At 41.1% G+C, this 13,959-nt stretch overlaps 1 protein-coding gene across 1 annotated transcript in view; it reads left to right on the top strand.

Annotated features, from left to right (window-relative positions):
• Positions 1-840: 840 nt before the first annotated feature.
• The window catches only part of rnf220a (ring finger protein 220a), a 313,964-nt gene continuing 300,845 nt past the window's right edge, over positions 841-13,959 (top strand). Inside the window, exon 1 of the mRNA XM_037786674.1 lies at positions 841-1,015. The gene's annotated coding sequence lies outside the window, so the exon portion shown is untranslated. The remainder of the gene's footprint in view (positions 1,016-13,959) is intronic.

The raw sequence follows: 13,959 nt of genomic DNA, 5'->3' as shown, positions 1-13,959 counted from the left end.
CGCTGTGCAGAGGATTGTGGGTCAGAATAGCCAGAAAAGCATGCTGGCTTGCATACTGCAAAATGCGACCTACAGTAATGTGGACAACCGGGGAAAAATATCACTTCATTGCTAAGGTTGGAATTGAAATAAAAAAGGAATAACCTACAGGCTATACACAAAGTTTATATGATAAATATTGAGTTATTTTTTGAGTTATGGTGACCATAACCATTACCGTAACCATTAAATGCACATTTTAATCCTCATCCTTAATGGATGTAATATTTATTTATGTTGATTATTTGTTTGCTATATGTTTACTGTTCATTTTATTTGATATTGTTGTTTTTACTCATTTGTTACTTGCTTGAAATAAATAAAAAAATATAAATAAAGTTATAAGAAATGGTTGTCACTGTCCACTTGTGGGGCGGCATTATCTCCTTTCCTTTCGTAGGATGGTCCAGTGTATCCTATGCTAAAGGAGATAAGTAAGGAAGCATTCTAGCACCTTTCCTTAGCATTTAGAGAATTAAAACAGCTCTTATCATGGCTGCTACTCAGATACTTCCAGGTCATTTCACTCTTGAAAAAACTGCTCCATTGAAATAAAACTTGATAAAAACTTATTACATAACTTACCCAATAGATAAAATGTTTTTTTTTTTTTTTTTTTACTGCTTATCAAGCTATTAATGTCATTCTAATAAAAAGATGAAACCTTTTGTCTTTCATAGGCCCTACTGTACCTGGTGAAACAGCGCCGCCCCCTCTCGAGTGGTGACATGTGGTATTGCACCCACTGCTCCAGAGGGAATACCTGAGGAGGAAAGACAGGTGAAGTCTGCCTCCATTTATTAGTAGTTTTATGCGACCGTGAAACTGTGAATGCGGTAAAATGTGAAGGGAACTGCATTCTCACACTAATTAAACCACAGTAAGTCACTTTTTTTTCGTCAGAAACAGCTGGTAAACAGGAAAGTGGTTCCTGGAAACTTTGCCACCATGAAGGACAGTGAACTTCAACTAGGCGGTAGGTGAATCAAACACACCCTCCTCTCTCTCTCTCTCTGCTGGTTTAGTTTATGTGGTTGTAGGGTGGCTATAGCTAAAGTTTGTCATTGGGTAAAAACACTCAGCATCATGGACTGTTCCCAAATAAATGTATGATATTTAGAAAGTTGTCAAGTCACCATTTAAGTGTGTGATTTGTGGTTCCCTGTGTAGAGCTCTGGTGCTTTGCATGGTTGTAAGTAGTGCTGTATAATGAGGTATTAGCTTTAAAAGGTACTTCAATAAGGTATGCTGTGTACTGTGTGTAGGCTGTTTTGTATTTGATGTGTTTTGACTCTTTAATGTAATCTGTCCAGCAGTGTTGGGTTGTTCTTTTGTATTCCTTTACTGCTTTTTAGAATAAGAGACACGTGTAAGTCATGTATCTGTGTGATATATGCATTTTTGTTGTTGTCTAAATGTCCTCCTGTGGTTAAAAGCAGCCCTTGGTTTGTATGTGCAGTGTTTGAAATTAACTTTTTTTGTCCACCTGCCACTGTGGCTTGTAGTTTCCAAAATCTACCAGACACTCAATAGATTACCATATTTTTTTTGTCTGCTAAGTGAAGCAAATCCAGCAGCCACTTGTATATTTTACCATTATTTGGCTGGTGGATGCCGCTAATTTCCAACCCTATGTAATGTATGTGTGATGGTACTTTAAAAAAAACATGAATTTTGCTTGTAGTAATACCACCTCAGATACACGTTGTGCCTTTTAGACAACAATGCCATGCCAATATTTGTCTGAATAATAATATTAAGTAATTCTCCTTATTCTGTTCATTTCACATATACTCATACCTTTTTATATTGCCGTCTATTTGAAAGAAATTATTGCACTTCCTTCCTTTTTTGTTATGATGAAATGTTACTAAACCTCTTAATTAATTGCCTGTGGTAAATTTATATTTAAATCCATGATCCATTGTGAAAATAAGTGTATTATGTCAACTCTGCTAGGGACTACTGCATATTATTCATGTTCAGTATTTGTCGGCCCACTCTGGGTCAACCTCCAGGGCTTCTTTTACGTCCCAGTCCGTCCCTTTATTGTAATCTGTGCTGTCCAAAAACCAAGCCACTGGCCCTCCTTGTGCTGCTATTGACACAGCCGTGTCTGGATTAGCTGTGGCCACTTCTACCGAGTTGGTGACGTTTCACTCACTGAGGCTTGTGGAAAATGGTGTTCGACGAAGGACGCTAAAAACAGAAATATTGAAATATGAATATCTTCCTGTTTTGTGCTGTAAAACTGTTTTCAGTATTCCAAATCTGACCTGCTGGCCTTGCAGACTACGTGTGTAAAGTAATGCATGCATAGAGACCAGTAAAGGCAGCTAGTCTTCTTGTTTATAGCACCTGAGATAATATCTAAAAAAGAATACAGTAATGATTCATTTATGTAAAACAGTACAGATAGCTCTTTTAAACCAAAGACACCTCTTTTCGTTTCATAGCTGCTCTCTACTTGAGGCTTAAAAACTGTCTTCCTGTGGCTCACCGTGTCTCTCTATTTCTGTTGGTCAGTCTTTCTCCTCTCTCTCACGTCTCTTGTTTCCTCTGAGGAGTGCTAGTGAGCGGCGGAGGAATCATAGAGCCATCAAAGGTTGCCAGCTGTAGGAAATGTCTTCATTTGCAGCGTGCTAGCCTGACACCTGAGCTCCAGGCTTCTGTGTGTATGACTGTGTCTGTGCCGGCTTGCATGCATGCGTGTATATATGCATGTGTGTGTGTGTGTGTGTGTGTGACTGATAGTCAGCCATCCCAGCTTCCCAGCAGGTCCGTCTTTAAATTGTCTCTGTGTGTTTTATAGCTGTGAGTGTGTGTGTGTGTGTGTGTGTGTGAGGCTGTGGGCCTGTGCCCCATCCATCAGCGTTAAGATGGCACATTACTGTTAATGAATGATATTTGTGTTCAGCGTGTATGTCAGGAGGGAGGACCAGGGAAGCAAAACAAGCCCTCCCCAATCACCTCACCTCCAGCCTCCTCATTTTCTTTGTCAGTCTCTTGCCTGTTTTGCATTGTAGGAATTTATGCAGCTCTTGGGCTAAACTCATTTGAGCTGTTGCATATAAACAGCAATTTTTTGGTGTTTTTTCCTGCCGGAGTTACAAGTTAACATGGCCGTGCATGTGCTGAGTGGATTTTCATCAACTGTAAGACTTTTACAGGACCATACTGTTGGTTTTATACGCTTTAGCACTTCACTTTCTTAATCACATATAGTTCACTTTATTTTTGAATATTTTCTGAAGCGTACTATAGATTCTGTTGATTTCCAACCACCAGGTAGCCATTTATTGTTTCTGTTCATTTCAAATGGGTATGAAAATCACTTTAAAGGACTTAAAACTTGAGATAATCCATCACAGTGAAAACGAATCTTCTTAAATTTTAAATAAAGTTAACTTATCATTGTGTGGTGATGCATTTCTCATGTATGGACTGTGAATTTATTGAAAAAAGTTGGCTGCCAAAGAACATGTTTTTAATGTAAGAAATTAAGCAATTTGAAGCTAAATATTGGCCCATATTAGCTCATTGCAGATGTATCATTCTCGGTGCGTATGTCGGCCGATAAATGACAAGAAATTGCAGGAAGAAAGTCCTTCATGTCCTGAAGAACCTGGAAAACAGTTGACCAATTTTCCAGTCATTGAAATCACACGGAAAATGCTGGAAAAATTTAAATGTCCTGGAAAAATATTTCAACATTCTCCTGTTTTCCTTTAGCTGAGAGTGAACTATATGTTATCTATCAGAGCGCCCCAAAACAGATAACATTGCCATCTGAAAGGGCGAAGTTATGTTCATCCTTGGCTGTTATGTTGCGGAAACGCTGTGAACATACCCCCAAGTCACGTCACATGGTAGCACATACAGGTTGGATAACATTACATAACATTGCTGTCTTCCCAACTTGTTTTAAATGGTTGAATAATGTTAAATTGGTTAGCTTGTTTGGTTCAGTTGCTAAAGCTTGCTAACTAGTTTTGCCTACATCTCCAGGTGGGTTTGCATTTTTCTATGATCAATTTGTCATAATTTGATGATTTCATAGAAAAGTTATAGTCATAGACTGCACATCTTTTAAATCAGACTTCCACAGAGAGGAACATATTAGTGTATGGCGCGATCCCTGTCTGTCATATCAGCTAGATCATCAATGAAGAGTCCTGGAAAAGTCCTTTAAAATGATCTTTAGAAAAGTATTGAGCACCCTGAAACATCACCATTACGTAATTTGTCCATGGTAGAGCACTGAAAAATAGATTTTTACACTGTAAAATATCTCGCTCAGGATGTATCTTGGTCACAATTATTTAAAAAAACAATCTAAGGGATCCGTATCAATTGTTGTCGCTTTCAACTGTTGTTTATCTCACTTGTTCACATTGATAGATAGCTATAGGCGGATACATCGTTATCAGATTTTTCAAACTCCCAAATATCAATATTATCATCTATTAAGTTGACCAACCAACGGCTGTGATGGATTTATTTTATCTTAAGAAGGTTTGGTTTTCATACTGTAGTGAAATCTTAATAGATCAATGGCTGCGTGGAAGGTAAGAAATCAATATTGAAATGTATGGTATGGAAATGATGAACAGTGTGTTGCATATCATGAGCTTAGAAATGCAAAACCATAGTAACGTCCTGGTACGTTCGCTCTACTTCTGGCCTCTAGTTTTCTTCCTCCCTTCCTCCTTCTAACTTTCCTCTCCTCGACTTTTTCCTCTTCCACCTCTGCCTCTCCTCTAATACCCTCTGTCCCCTCCCACCCCTCCACCCCTCCACCACCTCTCATTCCCCTCACAGCTCTCCATCATGCTACACAGTGACGTTCAGCAGAGCTAAGTGAGGTGTGAAACTTCAAGTATATGGGATGAGATAAGTGCCAGCAGACATTGTGTTTGATTTGCAGAACGATGCCTGATGTTAGTGAATCTTGTGGTCCCAGATTTAACAGAGTTGTTTTAGATGAATCCAGTGATCGTGCTCTTTTAGTGTCAAATCATATCAACGAGTGGGATAAAACCATAATAATGTGATCTATTACCGATCCCAGTGGGGAAATTGTCTTCGTCTCCACAGGGAGATCAGAGGTCAGAGGTCAGGGTCGGCTACAGAGCAGCAGATGTGGAGCTGGTGGGGATGCAGTGTCTTGCTCAAGGACACTTAAACAGCAACGGGTCGCTCACATACAAAAGAGAAAAAAAGTTAAATTCAAGTTATTTTATCTGAAGTTTTTATTCTTTACTACCTATAAAACTATTACATTTGAGAATATAGGTGGTTGTCAATCATTTTTCCAGAGTACATTTTTAACTTATTTCATTTTGAAACTCTGACTATATCGGCTAGAAAGCTGTAGCTGTGAGGTAAATGGACATTAATGTCCTTCAGACACCATTGTATCTCCAAGGAGCACTTGACGACTGGTGCCAATTTGTACCATTTTACAGTAAATTATCAGAATTTTTCCTGCACACCGCGGAGACAGTGTCACCCATCAATTGGCGTCGTCCATCAATTGGCGTGAAACGAGGGGAAAGTGGAAATATCGGGTTGTCAGGACCACCGCCAGTGGGAGTCTTACTGTGTGGAAGAAGCTCATAATCCACTGCTCACAAATTGTTATGAGGTTGAGTGCTGATGCAAGCAGAAGCACTGTGACTTTATGAGAAGGGAGATATCTCAAACCGGGTGTCAGTAATATGCAGAACAAGCTATGTAAAACCCCCTATGGTCCAACCAATTATAAAAAAACGGAAACTGTTAAGGAAATGTGTCTATATTATTAACCATTACTATGATTAATTTTTAAAAATAAATCACAATTAATACATTGGTTATATATTATAAGTATATACATTATACATGAATTACAAATAAATGACATTTATTTATTTCCAGTCCTTAGAAGACGAACTTTCTGGTGTGACTTACCGACCTTTAGATTTTCCAACATGCCTGCTGCGGCAGTAGGACAGAGGCAGGATGGATGGATGGATGGATGGATGAATAGACATGTTTTCCCAGTGTCAGGCAGGGTGACAGCGCTCTGTCACCCAGGCCCCCAGCAGATGTCACTCACTCATTAGTGAATGATGTGTGAGAGCAGCCAGGGACAAGCCACAGTCAGCGGGCCTTGACAGAAGAGTGAGAACATGTAGGCGAACACGCTACCTCCCACCTCACTGATGATATTAAACTACATTCAATTACACTCCCTTTTTACATCACACTAACTCCTTCCCTCTCTGTTACCATCTGTAAAACCTGCGAAAAGCAAATCCCCTCATAAGAAAATTGCTTAATCATATTTCTACTTTATTGTCTAAGGGAGGAAGACAACTGACAGGGTGAGGAAATGACACGCGGTCGATGCCGTCGACTGAACCCGCGTCGTTGTCTGGAAATTAATACATGGGATGTCGCTTTTTAGCCTCTGTGATCCACAGCACAACCTCCAGTTAACCCCCGATGTCCGCGTCCTGCTCCGTCTGCCCGTGTTTACGGCTTTCACCTTGACCAGCGTCAAAACATTGTATGAATGTGTCAAACAGGAAGCTGACATTAGCTCACCGTCATGCTATTTCCTATGACTGCAGTGAGCTGTTAACAAGCTGAATAACGGTCTGGGAAAATAAGGGCAAGCAGTGGGTGGAGAATATACAGGGGAGGAATTGAGGAAGAGGATGGTCAGGGGACAAGAGAGACGGGGAGTAAAAGTGAGGAGAGGGGGATGAAGAGATGGAGGCTGGAGGTGGCAGGGAGTTGAGTGGAGAGAGTAGGTAATGGGAGAGGTGAAGGATACAGGTGTCGTAAACATCCTGTGGAGCTCCGTGTTTGTCTTTGTCAGCATCAAGCGACGGGACGGCAGAGCAACAACAAGAGAACAATGTTGATTCACTCTTTGAGATGACGCTGTCTGGTGACTGGAAACTGGCTGGTGTGTGTGTGTATAGTGTACAATGTATTTTAACCGAGCACCACATGTAGCTAAAACTCAGTATATGCACCTTGTTAAGGCTTAAATCTTTTGGAACAAACATTATGGCTGTTGGGATAATAGAAGTATGATTTTGGCGTCATGACTCTTACAAAGTCGTTCCAAACTGGGTCAACTGGTGTTGGCGGTCTGAAAGGATTTCAATCATTTGTCTTCTGATTCAGTTCCTGCTCGTCATTCTCATTACTTTAAGATTATTTTGAACATTTCTTCAAATGGAATCTGGACCGTTGTTGGAGAAATAACAGAAAACTGGTGAGGAAATGGTAAAGGGTTATTTTATAACCACGTTTCAGTGCAGAGCTCACCTGAAGTTCACCTCACTTTGATAAAGTTCACTTCCCCCTCCAGCTTCCTCTGCAGAGTACAGTCCGTGTTGCCCCTGTTCTGTCAATCCACCATCTTATCCATATGTAACACTTTTCCTTTCTTTTTTTTTCCTTTTCAATATAAATTACATCATAAATTAGCAACTAAATGTTTTTTAATGGATGTCAATCTTTGTTTTGATGCAAGAACACATAAGAATGTGTGTTTTTTTGGGGATTTCCATGGTTGCCTAGCGACCTGAATCTAAACTGTCTTCTGTGTATGCTGGTGAAAATAGTCATCATGTGTGGGATGTCTAGTTTTGTAGGTTTCAATAATCTTAAAATCTGTTCTTAATGTAGCTCAAGCAGTAATACATGACGAGGTATCCTGATATACAGTAATAATGGACCAGACAGTGGTCAGTCCGCTTTAGAACTGCAACTAATGATTATTTTAACTATCAATTCATATGCTGATTTTTCTTTTTTTCGATCAATAGATGTTTTGTCTACAAAATAATTTACTGAGAAATGCACATAGCAGTTTCCCACAGCCCACGTAGACATATTCAAAATGCAAAAAGGTGAATGACCTACAGTAAGACTACAAAAGTACACAGAGCTCGTGGCCGTTAGTAATGAGATGTAACATCCTCAGTTTAATGGACTTTCAGGATCTTTGTCTGCCTATAATTCATTTACAACAACACGAGGATGTGCGTTCGATGCGGATATAGAGAGGGAAAGGAAAGGTCGCAGGTGTATTGTGGGATTGCACATTCATTGGAGAGCGTGTGACATATCAGTTGTGTGTTCTCTGGGCCTGAGTCCACGTGGCACAGTGAGGCAGGAAGTAGCAGAGTCAGAAACAGGAAACAGGAAGTTATTAGCCAGGATGATCTGAACACACTAGGCTGTGGAGTACATCAAGAGAACAACAACAGACGCACACACTGCATCTGGCACTGTGTGTGTGTGTGTGTGTGTATGTGGAGGAAGAGGAAGGCATTAGAGACAGACGGAGACCAAACTGTACTATCCTGAAACCAAAGAATCCCAACACTTACACCTGTGTAAGTGAAGTGAAGTGCGTGCGTGTGGAACCACCCTGAACTCTCAGTTCAGTATGACTGTTCCGACACCTGCAGTATCACAGTCAGTCATCACAACACAACACTTCCTGAAAACATCACGACACTCAGGTAAACTTCCAAAATAAAGGAAATGCAGGAAGCACCTGAATAAATGACAGAATGAGAGTGTGTTGACAGCGTGTGGAGCATTTTCCTGCCATCACTTGGGTAGACTAAACTATAAGGCAAAACCAATGAATATGAAATACAAACCTTTTCTGTTCTGTGCCGTACGGCAAGACAAAGAGGTTGTAAAAATATATTTTAAAATGTTCTTTCTGATGATCATATTACATTTGCTTGATGTAAAAAACAAACAGTTATTTGCTATGATCACAACATAATAGGCTTTGTTTTTTCTCACAATGATTGGTAATTATGAATGGGAGCAAGCTTGTTTTGTCAAAATCAAGAAATAATTAATCTTTGAGAATTTGTACTACTGTGCAAAATTTTTCTTAACTGCTGATTATTCAAAATTTTGGAAAGATCCGCCCAGGGCTGCATCTAATGCTTTTTTCTCTCTCTTGATCAACCTGTTTATTACATTTTTTGATAACTGTTTAATTGTTCAATGTATAAATTGTCAGAAAATAATGTAAAATACTTATCACAAGTTGCTAGAGACATCTCCAAATCATTGTTGTCGTTAGGGATGTCAAAGTGAGGACATTTTCCCAACGGTTCATAAACATGTGACAACACCGGTGTTATCGATTACAACAGAGATTTTACAAGAAAAGATGATGCGTGATCTTTAACGTTGGATGGCTGTTTCTCTGGCTACTCCGATCGAGCTTTCGCTGTGGGGTTTCTACATGGAGCCACTGCACCGGGCACACTGGCTGTCCTTTATAGCATTGGGTTTAAATCCGAAATATTGCCAAATAGGCGCTTTTTTACTTTTCGCTTTTACACCAAATCCTCCACCATCGTCTTGTCTGTCAACTCTCTCTTGTCCTGTGTGTCAAATATTACACCTCCTACTCTGAGGCTATGTATTGATAATACGGCGCTGATATGCAAAAAGGAACTATAGGTTTTATTTCTATAAAACGGCAAGTAATGTAATCGGTGTATCACTGAACACTGTATAACACCGGTAACCTACTACCGCGGCAAGCCTAGTTGTCATACAGCTTTCCAAAACCAAGAGGTATTAATTTTCGAGTAAAATAAAACTGAAAAAAATATAATCTAATAAAAATCAAATTCACATTTGAGAAACTGAAAATAGCAAATGCTTTGCATCTCTGCTTCAGTCAAGTAATCCACTAAATGACTAATCATGTCAGCCCTATAGTGCCCCCCCCCCCCTCTGGCTCCGTGACTTCATTCCCACCATGAGTGAGGACATGTTGACCCAGTGGGGGTGAGACCCTCAACACAACACAACAGCTCTGACTGAGACTGACTGAAATAAAGTAGTGACTTCATTAGGGGGTGGAGATCAGGCCCTGCTGTTCAGGATGTAAAGTACACTGACGTGACATCATACTACAGTTTCTACAGTATGGAGAGTTTAACACAAACAAACTGTGTGTGACGTGTGTTTGGATTGGCTGAGTCGTCTATTTGTCTCAATCAGCTGACTACTGAGCAATCCTGACCGTATTGTTGCACTAGCCAGTAGAGACGGACACTGAAATAACACACACATACACACACTGACATACTGGCTCATTGAGCTGTTGATCTGGATGCTCTTACTTTGCTTACAAGGAGCAGCTCTACCAGGCAGGTGTTTCCCTTGATGGAGAGACGGGAAAGCAGGGTCAGAATGAACTGGCATTTTGTGTGTACGTGTGTGTGTGTGTCAAGCTGCCAGTAGGCACCTGCGTCCTCTGGCTTGGCGTGATGTTTATCTGCGTGTTAGCTGGCTCTGTCTTCCTGTGGACACGTGTCTGTTTGACAGAACAGCTTAATCAGAGAAACCAGGGGGATTCCTGCTTTTGAAGCTTAAAAATAGTTTGCTTCAGGTGAAAGCATGGCTAATGTGGGAGACTCTAACTGACTGAAATCCCAAGTATGTCATGTCTCAATTCCCCATCTTTTCCCACGTTGAGAACACGTTTTCTCATTGTTGAAATTGTTCTAAAAAGCTTGACCACTGCGCTCTAGAGGAGTCGCTCCTGTTCTTGACTCCCACCATGACGAGAGGACGCCAAAACGATCGAAACCCAAACCTTGAGAGCGGGTGTCATGGATAGTCCTTCTCTCTCCTCTATCTCTTCTCTCTCTCCGCCCTCCCTCCATCCATCCCCTCTAATCCTGATGGTGTTAATTGAAAGTCAGGAGAGGGCACTCTTGCGGTTTCATTATTAATTTAACACTCAGGGTAACTTAAAGTGCAATTTTCACCCACATGTGGAACAGAAAAATCAATGGCCACAACAGCAGTGAGCATCAAGGTTGATTACTGATGCACGGGGAGAGACGGGCAAGACACCGGCTACTTGAAGAGAAAGAGTGACGTGTGTGTGTGTGTGGTGTCTGGGTGGTTTCTGCTAAGTGTTTCAGATGCGTCAACCCTGTTTTGACACCTCTTTCTGGAACACAAAGCAGTGGGTAAACACAGAGACGTTATCAGCTGATTAAAAATGACACCTGATGGCGGTGTGCGGGTGTATTCCTGTGTGTATACAAGTTTAGTGTGTTATCTTTCATTCATCATCATGCGCACGCGGGGCATTTAAATCATATCTGCATGCTTGTGTGCTTGTATTTCTCCGTGTTTAATTGTGCACATGCATGACGCCGTGTGTTATTACCTCTAGCTGTGCGCTGGTCGGCCCTGCGCTGAGGATTAAATGGGGGAAATAAAGGTATATTGCCCAGTAATGCAATCTGTCCTACGAGTTGAGAGATGAGCAGCCTGCCCTTTGCGCTGAGCGGACTCGCGGATGATTTAGAGCAAGCAGATGGAACATTCTAATATGTTAGCCTAACCCCGAACGGCTAAGAGCTAATTTATTTCAAACCCTGCGCAAGAATTACAGTTCTTTCCTCGCATGCCTCTTTTTTTTTCCCGTTCTCTTCTTCCCTCTCAAACACAAGAGAGGAAAGCAGCCAAAGATAAGCAGAGCGGCGGAAGTTAAGTGTGAAAGTAAAGTGTATTTAACCCACCACAAAGCACCAGGTTGTAGAATTTATTCCTTCCTTGAAGTCAAAATTGAACTCCATTTAGGGTGCGGCAGTTAATTGAAAATATGCCACTCTGAGGCGAGGTAAAAACACAGTAGAAAAAGGGATAAACTGACAATTTATAGTGAGCAGATCGTCTGCCAAGAGCATTACTCTCCTCATCCTCCAATGATGTATGCCTGTACTTTTATTTTAGGCAATTTCAAGTGCTTTGCACGTTAATTCGGTTATTCTAATTTATGACCGAGACATTATGCGGTTGATACTGAATTACTTCTTGATTGAGGAGCACTAATAGCCCCCCCTTTCTTGCTTCCTCTGCCCGTACCTTCAAATGCCACCTTCTTATAAACAGGCTCACCTACAATAGGAAAATGCCAAATATAAAAGCGTGCTTAGGGCCGGGAAACGCACCAAAACACAATTATCCTGTTAATTAAGACAACACACACTCACGCAGAAATGCACATCTACCCAACTTTGTCCCCTCCCCCTCGTTTGCATCTAGCCGAATGAGGTATTTCAGCGTGATCACCCCTAAGTGGACATGTCTGTCTTGATAAACACTTTATGCAGATCAGCTTCCACTTGTTTTCCCTTTCTTGAGAGAGGGAGCGAGGGAGAGAGAAAGAGAGAAATAATACCTCTCTAATTGACCCATTTGGCTGCTTCTCTGCCCACAGGAGGGGGCCTCGGCTTTTAATGTTTGATCGGCCTAATTTCCCCAACACATCATTAGTGGCCATCTTCAGCCTCGACTCTTAATAACCTCTTTATGAGGCGAGTGGATGCCGTTAAAAGTCTTTGTCTCTCTCATCTCTCTCATCCCTCTCCCCGGGTCTCGGACCCTCCTCGTCCTCCTAATTAAGTCAGATGTTTGAAAATATGGTAATGGGGCCTGGACCTGTTTGAATTGAATAAGCAAGCGTCTCCTGGACTCTTCCACCATTTACATAATTTCATTATCAGGTAAAACACACTAATTGTTGAGTGTGGGTGTTTTTGTGTGAGCGAGTGCATGGACAGGGTGAGCCAGCGGTTCCTTGGCAGAAATGCAGCACTAATTACAAAGCGAGTGGCAGCGCTCCAGAGCCGCGGCGTGTAAAAGCAACAAGCCATTTACACAGAGGCTAATAGATTCCTGAGCGCCGGCCCGGCCATTCCAACAGTGTAGGGCAACATTTTCAGAGCAAAGCTGATGTTTTATTACACATTGTATCCTAATAATAGGTCAGTACTTAGAATCTAATGCGCAAAAGCAACACGCCACTTATTCCCATTCATTTAGCATTAGTAGAAGCTTCATATGCTGTTTGTGAAGCAATTACAACAGAACCAAACCCGTCAGCTGCAGATTCAGCTGCTTCTCTTCTCACGTCAGAGTCAAAGAAACACAGAAAAAGGTCACCTTAAATCTATCAGTATACATGAAATGTACAATACTGAAAAGGCCATTTGGCAGCATTTGCATGTTTAATCCCTCAGGCCTCATTGTTTAGTTGACAGTCATATGGTGTCTTCAAATGGGGTCGTGTTTACCGTGTTTACGAGATGAGTTCATATGAACGCCCCCATCATGTCGTATTCACGACCTCGTAAGTGGAAAGTTTCTTAAAATTCCGAGTTCATGAGTTGTGACGTGTTCGTTAATATTGTGAGAAATGGCAGCGGTGTTCTCATGACTTAACCACTTGAACGCCAAGCATATCGTGTACATGTCTTCCCATGTAGTAAACACAAGCTCACAAGTTTCATTTGAAGGCACCAATAGCGATCCGTTAACTGGTGGGTACATCTGTGTTCTGTTCTGTTTAATTTTTTTTTTTTCTTTAAATGGAAACACCCACTAAGGTAACCAAAGCTAATCAATAAGGTTATGAAAAATGTGAACGTTAGATCTAGCTTGAGTCAAAGTTAGCATGTTTGGAAGTTTGGAAATAACTGAAATGGTTGAAAGTGCCGTTCTGCAAGGTAAAATTACCAGTTTTGTGAATGGTGATATACAGTATGAGATGGCGATACAGTATAACGGCTTCAGTTGTGTGACTTTTGGATTGGAACTAAGGTGGCGTCCACACAGCAGTACATTGCTTAGCTTCCATGCCGGTACTCCTGTCTGCTTCTCCGAACTGGGAGCATGCAGACCGCCATTTGAGTTACTGTTAATACTGTTAATGTGCTGACTATAAGGATGTTTATATTCTGTATATGTAGCAGCGTCATCGTGCAGAAACAGGTCATGTGGGAAAAAGTTTGTAGAAGGGCTTGGGAAAATAACATTTTGACGCGAAAACATGCATACTTTGACCAAAAA

This window comes from Sebastes umbrosus, chromosome 12 (assembly GCF_015220745.1).
Source record: "Sebastes umbrosus isolate fSebUmb1 chromosome 12, fSebUmb1.pri, whole genome shotgun sequence".
In the NCBI taxonomy this organism is placed as follows: Eukaryota; Metazoa; Chordata; class Actinopteri; order Perciformes; family Sebastidae; genus Sebastes; species Sebastes umbrosus.
The sequence above is the reverse complement of the archived record's forward strand: the minus strand, read 5'-3'. Positions and strand labels throughout refer to the sequence as shown.